This window comes from Trematomus bernacchii, unplaced genomic scaffold (assembly GCF_902827165.1).
Source record: "Trematomus bernacchii unplaced genomic scaffold, fTreBer1.1, whole genome shotgun sequence".
Taxonomy (NCBI): Eukaryota; Metazoa; Chordata; class Actinopteri; order Perciformes; family Nototheniidae; genus Trematomus; species Trematomus bernacchii.
Genome location: NW_022987648.1, coordinates 18,577,182 through 18,590,834, shown reverse-complemented (window position 1 = coordinate 18,590,834; position 13,653 = coordinate 18,577,182).

Sequence of the window (13,653 nt, the reverse complement as noted above, 5' to 3'; positions counted from 1 at the left end):
GGAGGAATGCTCTGAGTGGTGACAGCTTAAAGGCAATAAGCCAATAATAAAGACCAGCAAAGTGGCCATGGGAGAGAGTTCTATTCCTGCTTCAAAACAACAGAGCAAACAAGTGTCACTCACAAGCCTACAACCAGGTGTACAAAGTACAAATTGTGTCTTGTTTTAATTAATAAAACAGTTCTATATTTTTCAAATATGCGATTTTTCAAAAAATCTACCAATGCAAGGTTTTTTGCTGCAAGTGGTTGGCAAATTGTTTTAGGTAGACCTGTACTGTTAACCCTTCTCGTATAAGACATTACTTCCTAAGGCATTTACAGAGGCACATTTCTTGTGGTTTAGCGCTATAATAGCTGTCCAATTGATGTCCTGCTGGGTCTCTATTAGCCTGCTGCATTAAATGCACTGAAATGCTTTCATACTGACTGCAACTACTCTTCAGAAAATCTTACCACAAATAGCACTTAACATAGCTGTACTTAATTTCATAATGTATGGAAATTATACAACAAAAGAAGGTAAATGCATCTTATTTTGGCTGGATTTGTAAAGGAAAAAATAATAGTTGCTTTATACATATTTACAGAAATGACCTGCAAAGTACCTGCAGATTGAGGAAAATAGATGAAAATAATAAAACCTACCTGAAACTATTGAGAGAAAATTGCACTAGGATTCAAAGCACTAATTGGATACTAAGCAGCACATACTGTATGAAAGAGAAAGAGTGAATTCATGCCATGTGGCCCGATTCCCTCCACCTATCACACCAAACGTTGTCTTGTCATTCGACCTCTATGTAATCAACTTTTCTGCTGGAACTTCAGTGGGCGACTCTTACGTTATTTGTGCACTTCAGTGCAGTCGTACCATTTGAGGTTGACACATTTCTGGGTTAGTTTGGAAAGAAGAGTGCTGCAGGGGAAGGCAGTGGCCAGTCTGCGATGGGGGGCCAACCAGCAGAAACCTCATTTGGAATTCAGCACTGCAACATTGCCATCTTTTGGCCAACCTGTATACTCTGGTAAATCCCAGGGATACTCCATCTCCAAACCTACACCGAGGTCCGAAGGTAGCTTGACACAAAGGTACGTAATGGATTTAATCATTTGTTACGGATAGAGGAGGAATTATCTTTTGACGGATAATACAATGGATTAAACAGTCTGATATTTTGTAACTATGCATATTCCATGCACATTTCAAAATGACGATGAAACTACCGGAATATTGACGGACCCTTTTTTACAGAGTTTTTCTTTACAGAAAAAACAACCTCAGCTAAACCAGGGTACAACAAAAGTCATCATCCTAGCATCATATTCAGTGTTATTTTAACAGCACCATTCAGATATTCCATTGTCAAGATTTCATGTGATGGCTTGTAAAAACAAGTGGAAGCATTTTTTGCTTTTAATCCATTATCCACTTTTCTTCTGGGAGCACATTTGCAAATGTGCAGTGAACAGGAAAGCTTGAGTGGGTATACTTGTCCTCTACCTGAATAAATATTTGTCTGAGCGCGGTGCTGTCCTGTTTTCCCACGGTGGTGTATGGGACATCATGGATAAGCGAGAGGATGGGCTCTGACAGAGAGTGACAATTCATCCCTTCATCCCCCCCTAACTGACATGTCACATTCTCTGATGACTTTATTGTGCTCCCTGTCACTGCACTTAATCTGTGTGTCAGTCAAGCCGGAGCGGCCCACGCCACCACCTCCAGACAGCAGAGCTAATACCCACCATTTTAATGACATTAGATTTGGAGTAATGCCATTCAGTATAGGACTGATATTATCTGCTATTTGCATCATTCAGCCAGTGACACGGCCACAGCTTGGCCGATAGAGAGCTGGTCATTTCCCCATCCATTTCCACTCGAATGACAGATGTCAAGATGGAAACTGGCTACCCTAGCCGTGTTTTTATCACAGACAGACATGATGTCTCACTTTACTCCAGGCTGTCAGCCAATGAATCAAAACGTGTGTTTTTTTGTGATATTTGGAGTAGAGCTTTACCAAATATACATTTATTTTGCTGCACGTTTTTTTCATTATACAAATAACTAACTGCCAGGAGGCAAATTAATTGTGCTGATTGCCCAAATCAAGAACTCGGGGAAAGATGTCGATTACTCTAAAGTGAATGTAACAGTTACATCCAGGCATGAGAGGCACTAAAGCAAATCATCATCCACTCACACACACAACATATTGCTCAATTTGTCAATCCCTTTTGATAATGTATTCTGTGCAAAATTACCCAATGAAGGGCAATTAATAAAACCTGCTTATGCCCTGCCAATCCTGCTCAGGAGCATATTCCTTCTCTCAATAACGTCTGTACTATCCTCTTCAGGTGCTATGATGACATTGTAATGAACATGCCACGAATGATTCTGAGTGATTCAAATTCCCACTGCCGCGTGTTGGTCCTCCTGTCATTGAAAATGAGTAAGCAGCATTAGCAGCCTATCAGCATTAGAGGTAACAAAATATTTTCTTTTTCTTTTTTACTGACAGTGCATTTTCCCTCCCATCAGAGCTCCAGTGCCTAATTAAATGTATTTAGCATCATAAATATTCCAGGGGGACAGGTTGACACAATGAATTAATGTCTCGCCTCAAAACCAGAGCCTCTTTATTGGCTATGGAGAGAAAGTTAGCCCAATGACAGGTAAATGCTGCTGCTTGCATGTCTAGTAATAAATAATTTGTTTTCTAATACTGTGGAACTGAATATGTAGTGATGCTGATGAACTAGAACAGGACTAGAGTAACCATAGTTTGTCACAAAAAGTGTAGGCCCCAACTGATGCTAAATAAGTGGTTTTGTTGTTTTTGAATTCTTGTTTACTATTTCTTCTCTTTGTGCCTTGTTTAAAAGATTGGGCATTGTTTAATGAAATTATTTGACATTTCTTTTGAATATGCTTTTATGCCTTCTTGCTGGATGAAAACACCTCTGGTTTCCTTTCAAAAAATATTAAACCACAGCTAGCAGCCCGTTACCTTAGCTTAGCAAAACGGCTGGAAACAAGAAGAGAATCAGGCCTTGCTCTGTCCAAAGGTAAAAGAAACATCTACTCACCAGCAACTTTATACTCTTTATCTTAACCCATAGATAAACCAAAGAGTCATTGTCTGGCACTATCACTTTGTAATCTCTCGTTTCATTTTAGCCAGACCAAAACTGGCGAGATGTGGTATCAATCATCTCGTTTAACACTAGCAAGAAAAAGTGAATAATAAATTTTTCCGACCAAAATGTGCAGGTTTTTTTGTGAAAACCTTCTATAAATATAATTTTTCTGGAAGCAGGGTTTGCCAAAAGAGAAAAATCGGTCAGTTTTTCAGTCTCTCTTTCTTGGTGATTGTTGATTTTTTTTAAGTATTCACTTCAGTACATGGTTACTGTATCTTAACTTCCGTCTTACAGTATCATATATGGTGAGCTTTCTGTGCCAGAGTGCACTAAACCATAAGCCGATCACTGCTGCTAGCTTGGGGGGTTTCTGAGGGTGAGCCCCTCCTCACCTTGCTGGTACATTCATCAGTGTCCTCTGCTCTCAACAATGCCCTCCACAAGCCCCTTAGGAAGACAGCCGGGAATTTGGGATGCCGTCCGGGTCTGAAAGCCCTTTCCAAGTCCTAACCCTTGAAGAGGGAAACGTTTCAAAGCTTATTTTCCCTGTAATAAGCGGTGAGGAAAAGTGTACTAGTCTGTTAAGCCACCACCAGAACAAATAGGTGCAGCTGGCAGACAGGGCTGAGGGGGCTAGAGAGGATAGAATTACACGTTATTATGTTCATTTTAAATCTAGATATGTTTCCTAATTTTCTCACATTTTCTCTTGCCTGTGAAAACGCATAGACATCACTTTTCTCCCCCCCAACACGTGTAATTGCAATTTGCAAGAGCTAAACTAATTTTACGACACAGGAACACCTGTATTCATCTCCATATTAATAGAAAACAGGAAGTATAAATCCCAATTTTCCAGCAGCCTTTGTCAGTGAAGATGTTCCTTGAGGGAGAAGGCTGTCTCCTCTCCATTAAAATATTGGTGCTCTCCCCCCGCTTTCCCTCCAGAGCGTCCCTTCTGAGCCGAAATCAGATATCATAATTATGAATGGCACCCAATCTACATCACTGGCCTTGACACTTCTAATATCCATATATGCCAATGCACATTTAAGTTTCCACTGTTAAGGTGTTCTCTGTGTTGAGTTATAGTGCTGTGTGGCGCCGCTCTACAATACAGGCCCCTGTGAGTCTCATTTAGCTGTGGAAAAGGGAGGTTTGACTGATAGGCTCATTTGGATTAAGCACAAGGCCTGAACTATCTTTTAGAAAAGAAGAGAGCTAACTTTTAAACAATTCTTGAAGCCACTTAAAATCTGTTAATCCCAACCTTAGCTATTAAAAGAGGAGAGAAACTGGTCAGCATTATAAATCAGTTAACATATTAACACAGGGGGACATTCAGTGTTTTCCTCTTAACATATCCATGCAATGTTTTTTTTTTATATACCTAATGGTCATTCAATTTACAAATTTAACCATTAATGAGAAAGTCTCACTCGGGGCTGTATCTGTGTTCCTGCATCCCTCTCTGTGTGTATGTCATTACTCCGTGGACGGGAAAGCGCAGGAGCCATTGTCAGGTCAGGCACTACAAAGCTACGGCTGATGTAGGTGGTCTACGTTGCCTCATTAGTAACAACACGAGCAGTGGTCTAATGAACTTAAGACAATGCTAATTAATGGAAGGGAACAAAGGCTTAACATTTTTAGAAAGTGTGAAGCACTGAGTCTGCATGTATGACAGCGTTTAAGCCACCTTAATCCGCTTGTGATGCGGCGCGTGGTGCCTCGACCTCACGGCGGCGGGGCAGGTCACAGGGAGCAGCTCCATAGCTCAGCTGATATAGTCACCTGTGACAATCCTTTATGGGCTGATAAAGTGAGGGAAGTCTCTCAAGGAACAGTGCGCTGACTTGGCGGAGGGTCTCCCTGGGGAGCAGGTGTCAGGGTTGTCTATCAGAAGGCTGAAAGGAGAAAAGGGACGTGTTACTGGGCTCTATTGTATCCCGGTTGTCATTGACTGATCGGGTCCATTTAGCCGGCTTTCACAGTGAATGAAACCACCTGAATAGATGAAAGCGAGACAGCCTTCCCGACAAACAAGGAGCCCTGGAATATTCATGGAGGATCTGTGAGGAAAAGATTAATGTATTAGAAATTAAAATGGGGCCCGGACGTATGATCTTGCTCTAACACTTGGCCAGACCTGTGTCACCCGCCGCTAGCGCCTGAAGTCGGCACATGCCGCTGCCAAGGTGGAGAGGAATCATTAAGCACCCTGCCATTGTGTGAGCAGAATAATCAAACTTCACCCCCCCATTCTTTCCCGCAGCACTGACAATGAATAATTCTGGAGCCATTTGCAATGTTAACGGCACCTATCTGGGCCATCCATGCCTTTATGATAAGAGCTCCAAATATGCATTTCAACAGTCTGAACAGAAGCTGCTTCACCGGCATTTCAAAGGACACCTGTCAGTCATCTGAAAGAGCTGTCAGTCTCTGTCACGCAACGGTGCCGGTGAAATGGCCCAAAAGATAATCTTTACTCTCCCTCTTTCTCTCTCTCCACCTCTCTCTTTCATATCAGAGCAGTTACATTTGCAATAGAGTGACAAGTGATTTACACTGGAAAATGGATTGTGTTTAAACTGAAAAAAGGGGGGGGGGTATTCTTTTAGGCTGCGTTATTCTTTGCCAGTGTACAGCTGTATCAAATATGTTATCATAAATGTGATCTGGGCTACACTGAATGTCATTATGTTTGATACCACGCGCACTAGACGGGCTACTGAGCTCAAAGGTGACTTTGATAATTCCTATCTCTCTAAACACAGCTCTGTGTCGATGAGGAGAAGGAGCGGAGACGTGTGGGATCAAACAGGTTTGTGTTTCCAAAAAGTTTGACCTTCTGTTGTTTTTAATGGAATGGGTCTTCAAATCCAGTTCACTTCTGTGTGGTTTATCTACCATACAGAACAACACAGCCCTGCTATCTTTCTATATATGTTATGTTTGTTTTACAGACAACACACAGACGTCTTTACTAAAGAAGAGACACTACAGGCGAAAACATTTTGGAGTTTTTTAACAATATTTTCTGTCCTAGTGGAAAACATCCAAAATACACATCTAGGTGTTTATTTGACTAAACTGTGTCCATTCGCATCGGTATGATTCTCCTAAATACACCAAAACTTTAGATAATGCATCACTTAATTATTCAACATATTAACATTAATACTGTAGCGACTGCAGAACAAACAAAGTTGCTGAGAGGCTGAGGTCGGGCCTGGTTGTCTTTGTCAGACATAAAAAATATGCTGAACTCCAAATTGCATTTGTACAAAAACCTTACTTTAGTAAAGATCATCAACTTATAATAACGTGCACAAATATATACTGTCTGAATAATCCAGCTGTGAAAGGGTTGCAGTCAACAAAGAATACAGCGACCACCTCACCCTCTCTTCCACACACACCTCACACAGGTGAACAGGGAATTATTCACTATGAGTGCCGTCCATTACCATGTGACCCAACTCAACCAACCCATGATGGATCCAGAAATAATAAGTAAACATATTATAAACAAAGACCAATGCCAAAATATAAACAATCAAAAACTTTATTGAATCATACATTAAATCCCCACTCTGACCTTCCTGGCTCCTAAAAATACTATTCAACTTCTTTTCACACAAACATGAATTGTCTTAATCAACTAAGTAATCAACTGGGGAAGTTTCATGCTGATATATTAGTGAAAATGTTTACCCTTTTAACCCTTGTGCTTTGCAAAATGTGTCGAATTTTATAATCTGTATCTTTAAAGGCCGCTCAAAATCACTCTTCTTTTTGAAATGTTTCAGTGTTAATCCTTTTTGTATGGATTAATAGTGTAATGCAAATAGATACTCTAAATGTCAACAGATACAATAAGCCTGGCTTTATCCAATGCTTAGATTTATTATTTGCAATTGTAATAAAACATTCAATCCAAAAACGAATTATCCAAAGCTTGTAATACAGAAAATATTTGTCTTAATATAAGTGGAAAACTGGTCAAGTTGTATGACCTATTAGTTGTTTTCCCCCCGTTATTCCCTTGTATCTCTGTAACCTGGATTGTTGCAGATTGTTTTTGCATGGCCACTTTAATGGTAAGCAGGCAAATAAAGCCCCCTGCCCCTCCACATGTAGGCCAGTAATTTGTTAAGCACGACTAACTTGTGTGCCACCAGCTGTTGGTGATATTTACAGCTGAGTGCAGAGGATGTGTTTGGACCGAGGCTCGTAGGGTCTGGGCAGCACTAGGCCCCGTCCCACTTCCCTTATGGCCACTCCATGGGCGAGGACAGCCAGCACAGACCACAAAACCATAAAATCACAAAACAGAGGTGAAGAGACAAGACAAAAAACACATTTTACATACCCTGGACAGCTTACTGGCTCAGCGGAGCAAGGAGTAAGCCGTGTGCTTATGATACTGTGAGTCTGAATCTGGAGAATGACCTTTGTGACAAGTCATACTCTCCAAAATCTCCTCGGTCACCCTCCAATATGTACTATCCAATAAAGCATAAGAAGGGCCTCAGCATGGATGGCCAAGCTGTTTCCCTGCAGTGCGCCACTCTGTCTATCATGAACAAATCACAGCTAAGTTGTGGAATATCATGCATACCAGGCATCAGTAGCACATTTTGACCACTGAAGTCCACTACAACTGCCTGAAACTGTCTTCAATGTGCTCCTGGGAACTTTGCCAAAAGCCAGAGTCACTTAAGTTCATCCAGCACAAGCCAATACAAAGCTCTGTGGAAACCCTTATGCTTACCCATCCAAAATTCTTTGTTGTTTTCCAGCAAATCAGGCCATTTCCACACAGAACAAACAGCAATTTAACGAAGAATTCCAATTTTGGGCACTCCTCTTTGTCGCATAGTTTCCACACCATGTCCGTTCCTCCAACAATCTCCTCATTGTCGCTCAGGGAGGACATGGTTCAAGAAGTGAGTCACTCGATGAATGTTCACTTTCATTTCAGAGCGCAGTAGGCTGGCATAATCCCTGATACTGAACCCTGACTCACCAGGTCTTTTTTTTTTATTGGGTGTTCTGTCCTTCTTCCATTGTGAAAAAGGACTTGCACTCGCACTTTTGACTATCCACACGCTCCCTGATGAAATTACATGTGTCAGAAACACAACAAGGCCGTTGTGAACAAAAACAGTACGAGGAAACCAACTGGAGACAAATGAGCACACGTTCAAATAACTCACGAGTGAATGAAATGCTATGAGTTAATCAAATGAAGTGAATAAAGGAACAAAAGCGAGTAGTTATCTTGTCTGCAGTTTTTTTTCTTCCACTACGAAATCCTCACACAAATGAATGTCAATAGATGTGCTTGTACAACAGCTTTCTTACAAATTATTCAGTGACTACAATTTTGCAGTTGAAAAAGTCACACACAGAAAGCCATTTACCTGAGTCACAAATTAGTATGTAATTGAGTCCTTAGGGAAAATAATTCACCTTAACTACTGGAAATAATGTGTAAATTCAATACATTTCCTAATGAGCTCATTTGAGTTTGCTGCAATTATATTTGCTAGTCTAGGTGCAGATAGGATTCTGCAGCTGGGTTGAGGTGAATATAACCACAGCTCCATTGTATTCATTAAAATTTGCATATGGACCTGTCAACACTTCTCAGAGGCGCGTTGTAACAATGCCATTTAGCCCTGCATCAAGCACTGCCAGTGGAATGAATGCATGTGGTGGGTAAATGCCTCCCCACCCCTAGCGACAGGGGTGGAATAGGACTGGCAATGCTGGCTCTGACGCACAAAAGAGGCTGCGTTTTAACAGCCAGGCCCTGGCCTCTGACCAGGGGCCATCCACATCAACACTGCTTACACTCCACCATACCTCCCAGCTACTGGGCCAGCCAACCAGCTCCATACACACACTGAGACAGACAGGGAGGGGAGCGAGGCTGGAGAAATGAAGACCGCCAATATGTGAGTGTATGGAGGTAGGCGGACGACAGTGGGGGCAAGGAGCAAAGCAGAGGAGATAAGAATAAAGATAGGTATGTCTGTGCAAAATGACTCTTTGTATCTTCACTTTAAAAGCCCACAATTGCACTTCCTTGACAAAGTGGCTTAAAAAACAACACCAACATTTAAAATTCTGTCAACACCCAGTCTATCACTGAATAAACTTAAAAATATATTCTTATCAAAAGGTGCCAGGACTGAGATTCCCTTGAAAAAATAGCTCCTTTATTGTTGTTTGTCATCATTACACTGAAGCTGCCAGTGAGAGAAGGTATTGTTGCTCAGCGGAGCACACAAGGCCCTAGTTGCATTGTTGTGCCAGGATTTTAAAACAGGCGCGAGTTATCAATAGACCACAGACTATTCGACTCACTCAGCTGTGCCTCTCGATACACTTCAGAACCGCGCACGCTGAACAGCCAGCTATGATCGCACACAATTGGGCTGCTTCACTGACACACACTTTGTTTCCATATGGATCCAGGTCTATGTCTAATGGATACACCGTACCATCACTCCAAAGCCCTCAGATTTCCATTCAGCTCTTTACTCTTTATGAAGCATATGAGCTAAGATATACAGTATCATCAGTTGGATGACTATTCCGATTAAAACTAATTAGAATTTGCCATGTTGGATATTAGTAGCCACGCTGTATTAAGACATAATTAACCTCGCGATTTGCTTATTACAGCAGAAATGGAGTTGGTGAATTCAGCCCCATGAAAGACGACAGAGGAATAAAAGACAGGCTAAGGAGACGACAAGGCCTCAGCTGTGCTCTGCACTGATCTACACACTGTGATTACCTGGAGCAGAAAACCCAACTAAAGGCCTTGGGCTGGCTTTGATATTTCCATCTTTCGTTTGTCTGCTATGACCTGGACTACATCTAACAGACCTAGACTGGAGGTCAGTAGGAATCAAGGGAGAGGAGAGGAGCAGAGGAGAGGAGAGGAGAAATTAGCCCAGTTGAGAATGTCCACTTCTCTTGAAATAGCCAAGCACATACAGGGTTTTTCTCTCTCACAAACATTCATTATAGTTACCTTTTGTCTAGTATTTGGTGCCATTACCACTCCCACCCCAGCACTAAAAGATCTGGGACCAACTTTATTCTGTCACGGTGCTTATTAAAAGTTTACATATTCACACTTCTGTAACCCTTAATGAGGATGAAGGGAGAGTACTACAGTATGTCCTCACTTTGTGACAAACTATAGGCAATAAGGTGTAGATGAATTAAAATAGCTTCCCATATAGTGCGAGCACAACTAAGACTCGAGGTATCTTTAGATAATGATTGAAAAAAATGAGAAGAAGTATAAAGTGTAGAATATGTCTTGTACAGAATTAGGCTGTCTTTTGTCTTGGCTTTTTCTTAAGTAACGTGGATGTTAGGGACAGTGCCTATAGACCTGCAGATGGGGGGGGGCTGGGTGGCTGAATGGTGTCCTCATGCCCTTAGACTAAGAGGAAACAACTCTTAATTAGTGACAGGAATACAACAAAATAATGTAATAAATACAAACTCTAAAAAAGGTCCGGATAATGTACATAAAGAAAAATCAACAAAACTTTAGTTTAAGACTAACCCATGGTTTATAATATGACTATATGCTTTACATGAAGAATGCGGGAATTGTTATTACTAGCAAACCTTTTAAAAATAATCACTTCTATAATAATTAGAAGCAACCGTGTAAGACTTAATTATGTAACTGTGTAAAGATTTAAATCACCCTACAAGAGGCATATGTTTAGAATCGTAATCGCTTCCCGTCAGTATTATTGGGTTGATTATATATTCACAAAAGGCAAAAAATGTGATCGTTAATTTAATGAAATCTCATCGTGATTACCTCAGTACTAATTAACGAACTAAATATAGGCAAAAAATCCTGCCTGGGTTTTTTTTTTTATAGCTGCGTCATTTATGGAATCTAAACATTGTGCAGAACTGAGAAGCTGTATAAAGACTGTATTTATTTATGATTGTGTGTTTCTGTATGAGTGCTCATAAATCTTTGTGTGTTGTGACTGCATACCACTAAAATGTGAAAATAAAATAGAAAATGGTCACAAAATGTCCGGAAGCTTTACAATGACTGTAATCAACTTACCATCCATTTTTTACTTGGCAAAATGAGGTTGGAAGAATAATCTCATATTATTGCAAAAAAAGAAAGGGACTAACTGAATGTTAGGGCGTTAATATCTTATGTCAAGCCAAATGGGAAAAGATCGGGATAGATAAACAGATATGATAATTGTATATTTGCATGGTATATGCAGATGATAATACAATAAAGAAATACACCAATTAAAACATGTATAATTTGAGGCTCCAAAATGAGAGTAAAAAATTGATGGATGATGTCGAGCCACTCATGGGGATTTAACTGCATTTTAAATCTGCCATGGCTTTCAATGACAGCTCACAACCGTTTCTCAAAACATGTTTTTGTGTGTAGAGTAATACAGCCGAGCTGAAATTTCTCTCGTCCCTTCAAGCGCAAAATACAAAAGGCCTAGGCTGCCACCACCTGATTCAATCAAGTGTGTTACATTGTATACCCATGGGCAACAAGGCAACTTGTATTTTAATTAATAATGTAATACCCTGGTCTCAAAGCCTTGACCCCTGGCATTCTTGCTGCTTTTTTTGTAAATACTCTCAAGATCCCAGCAAAGATGCTGGGAGCATTTTGCTACACACTCATGCATCTGGATTTGATAAATAAAGCTTGAAACTAAGATTGTAGCATTTTTGAAGCACTATGCGAGTGAAGAGAAACATGTTCCTTTTTTAGCATTATGTGAAAGTACCAAGGAAAGTACAATTTCCATTAATTAGGCAAAGAATAATTAGAAAAAGAATACCCTTTATACTCAAGAATTCAAAATGCATGTAATAGTATAAGACAAGAAACAAATATCCTACGTAAGCAGAGGACATGGTGTGAATGAAAGTTAATGTTAAGGGCTATGAAGACAGAGACATGGCCGTGGGTGCTGTGTTGTGAGGAATAACATGCACAGTGAAGGGTAAACGCACGCTTCTTTGGAGATCCTGGACCGGAAAGAAGCCTCAGGGAGCTCAAGGGCTTGTGGGATACGGGCTGTATTCAACCTTTCTCTGCAGCCACACACACCACAACAACAGGGAATGATGGCACTTTTACAGTATGAGAAGTACTGACTCATTCGTTCACACATAATAAAAATGTTCTCTAAACATGATAAAAGATGACTGATTGACACACATGAAGTCATAGGATTGCATCAGAAATTACTTGATATTTTTAGCCATCGCGTAACAGATGTGAGACAATAAGTTAGTTTAAATGCAAAAGAAAACAATCAATTATGTACCTATGATTATTTTTTTTTATAAAAAGTCAATTTTCTATTATTTTACTAGTGGTTGTTTTGAAAATATTCATCATTTTGAACCCCCAACTAACAAGATATCATACAAGCAAAACAACGATTTTTCTTAAGATTTTTAATAGAACAAACATTTTAATTAGCCAACATGAGCTCAGCCACAAGTAAATCTAAAGTGATTATTCCTGCCCTAGAGAAAGACTGTCTCCATGCGCTCTGTCAAAAGGTCAATTATGGCCCCAAACCGGCATGCAGTGACAGTGACCTGGAAGCGCTACTGATGACCCCACATCCAGGGGCCCAAAAGAGTTGATCATCTAACATGCAGGCTGCCCGGAGCCATGGAAATCTGACATTTGTCCTTATTCAAATGAACACAAACAATATGCATCTCATGCCTCTCCCTAACCTGTGCCAAATCTAAGGCATAGGGACCAGCAGTCTTAACGCATTGTCCTCCAATCCAAGTCCGTGCCCTTCCCCGTGAATACAGCCGCACAGCAATCACACACAGAGCCGGCAGGAGGAGCGGACTGCAAAAAGGTGCAATCTTCACCAGCATCTTCACTAACACTGGTCATTATTGTACTACTCTAGAGTACTGGGGTCACTAAAAGGACGGGGGTCATGCTGGAAAGGAAAATGATAAGGGCAAGAACAAGTGAAGTTAGAAAGAATGATTACGATTTTCTTTGTGACCCTTTTCCATGTTAATGCTGGCTGTCATTCAAAGACCTCAAATCTAATTCCTTAAAGAGGCTTCAAAAAGAAATATAAATATTTGTATAAAAATAGATCACATTTCTTTGTGGTGTAATGTGACAGAGTGTTGCTTGTACTAAGTCACAAAAGTATTACCTGACTCTGCATCTGTCCTCAGCTCTGTGTTGTCTACTTTTCAGTCTCCCGTCTCTCTTAGTGTCATTGTTAGATGCATAAGTGTCTAAACAGTCAAGCTACTCAGCATAAAACAACAGACAAACAACATTAGCCACTAGATGGGGACCAAAATAGGATCTCAAAGGAAAATACAACTAAACAAATAAATGAACATTTGATCCATATCTGCTGAACAAGTGAATATGCTATTGTTTTTTCAATTA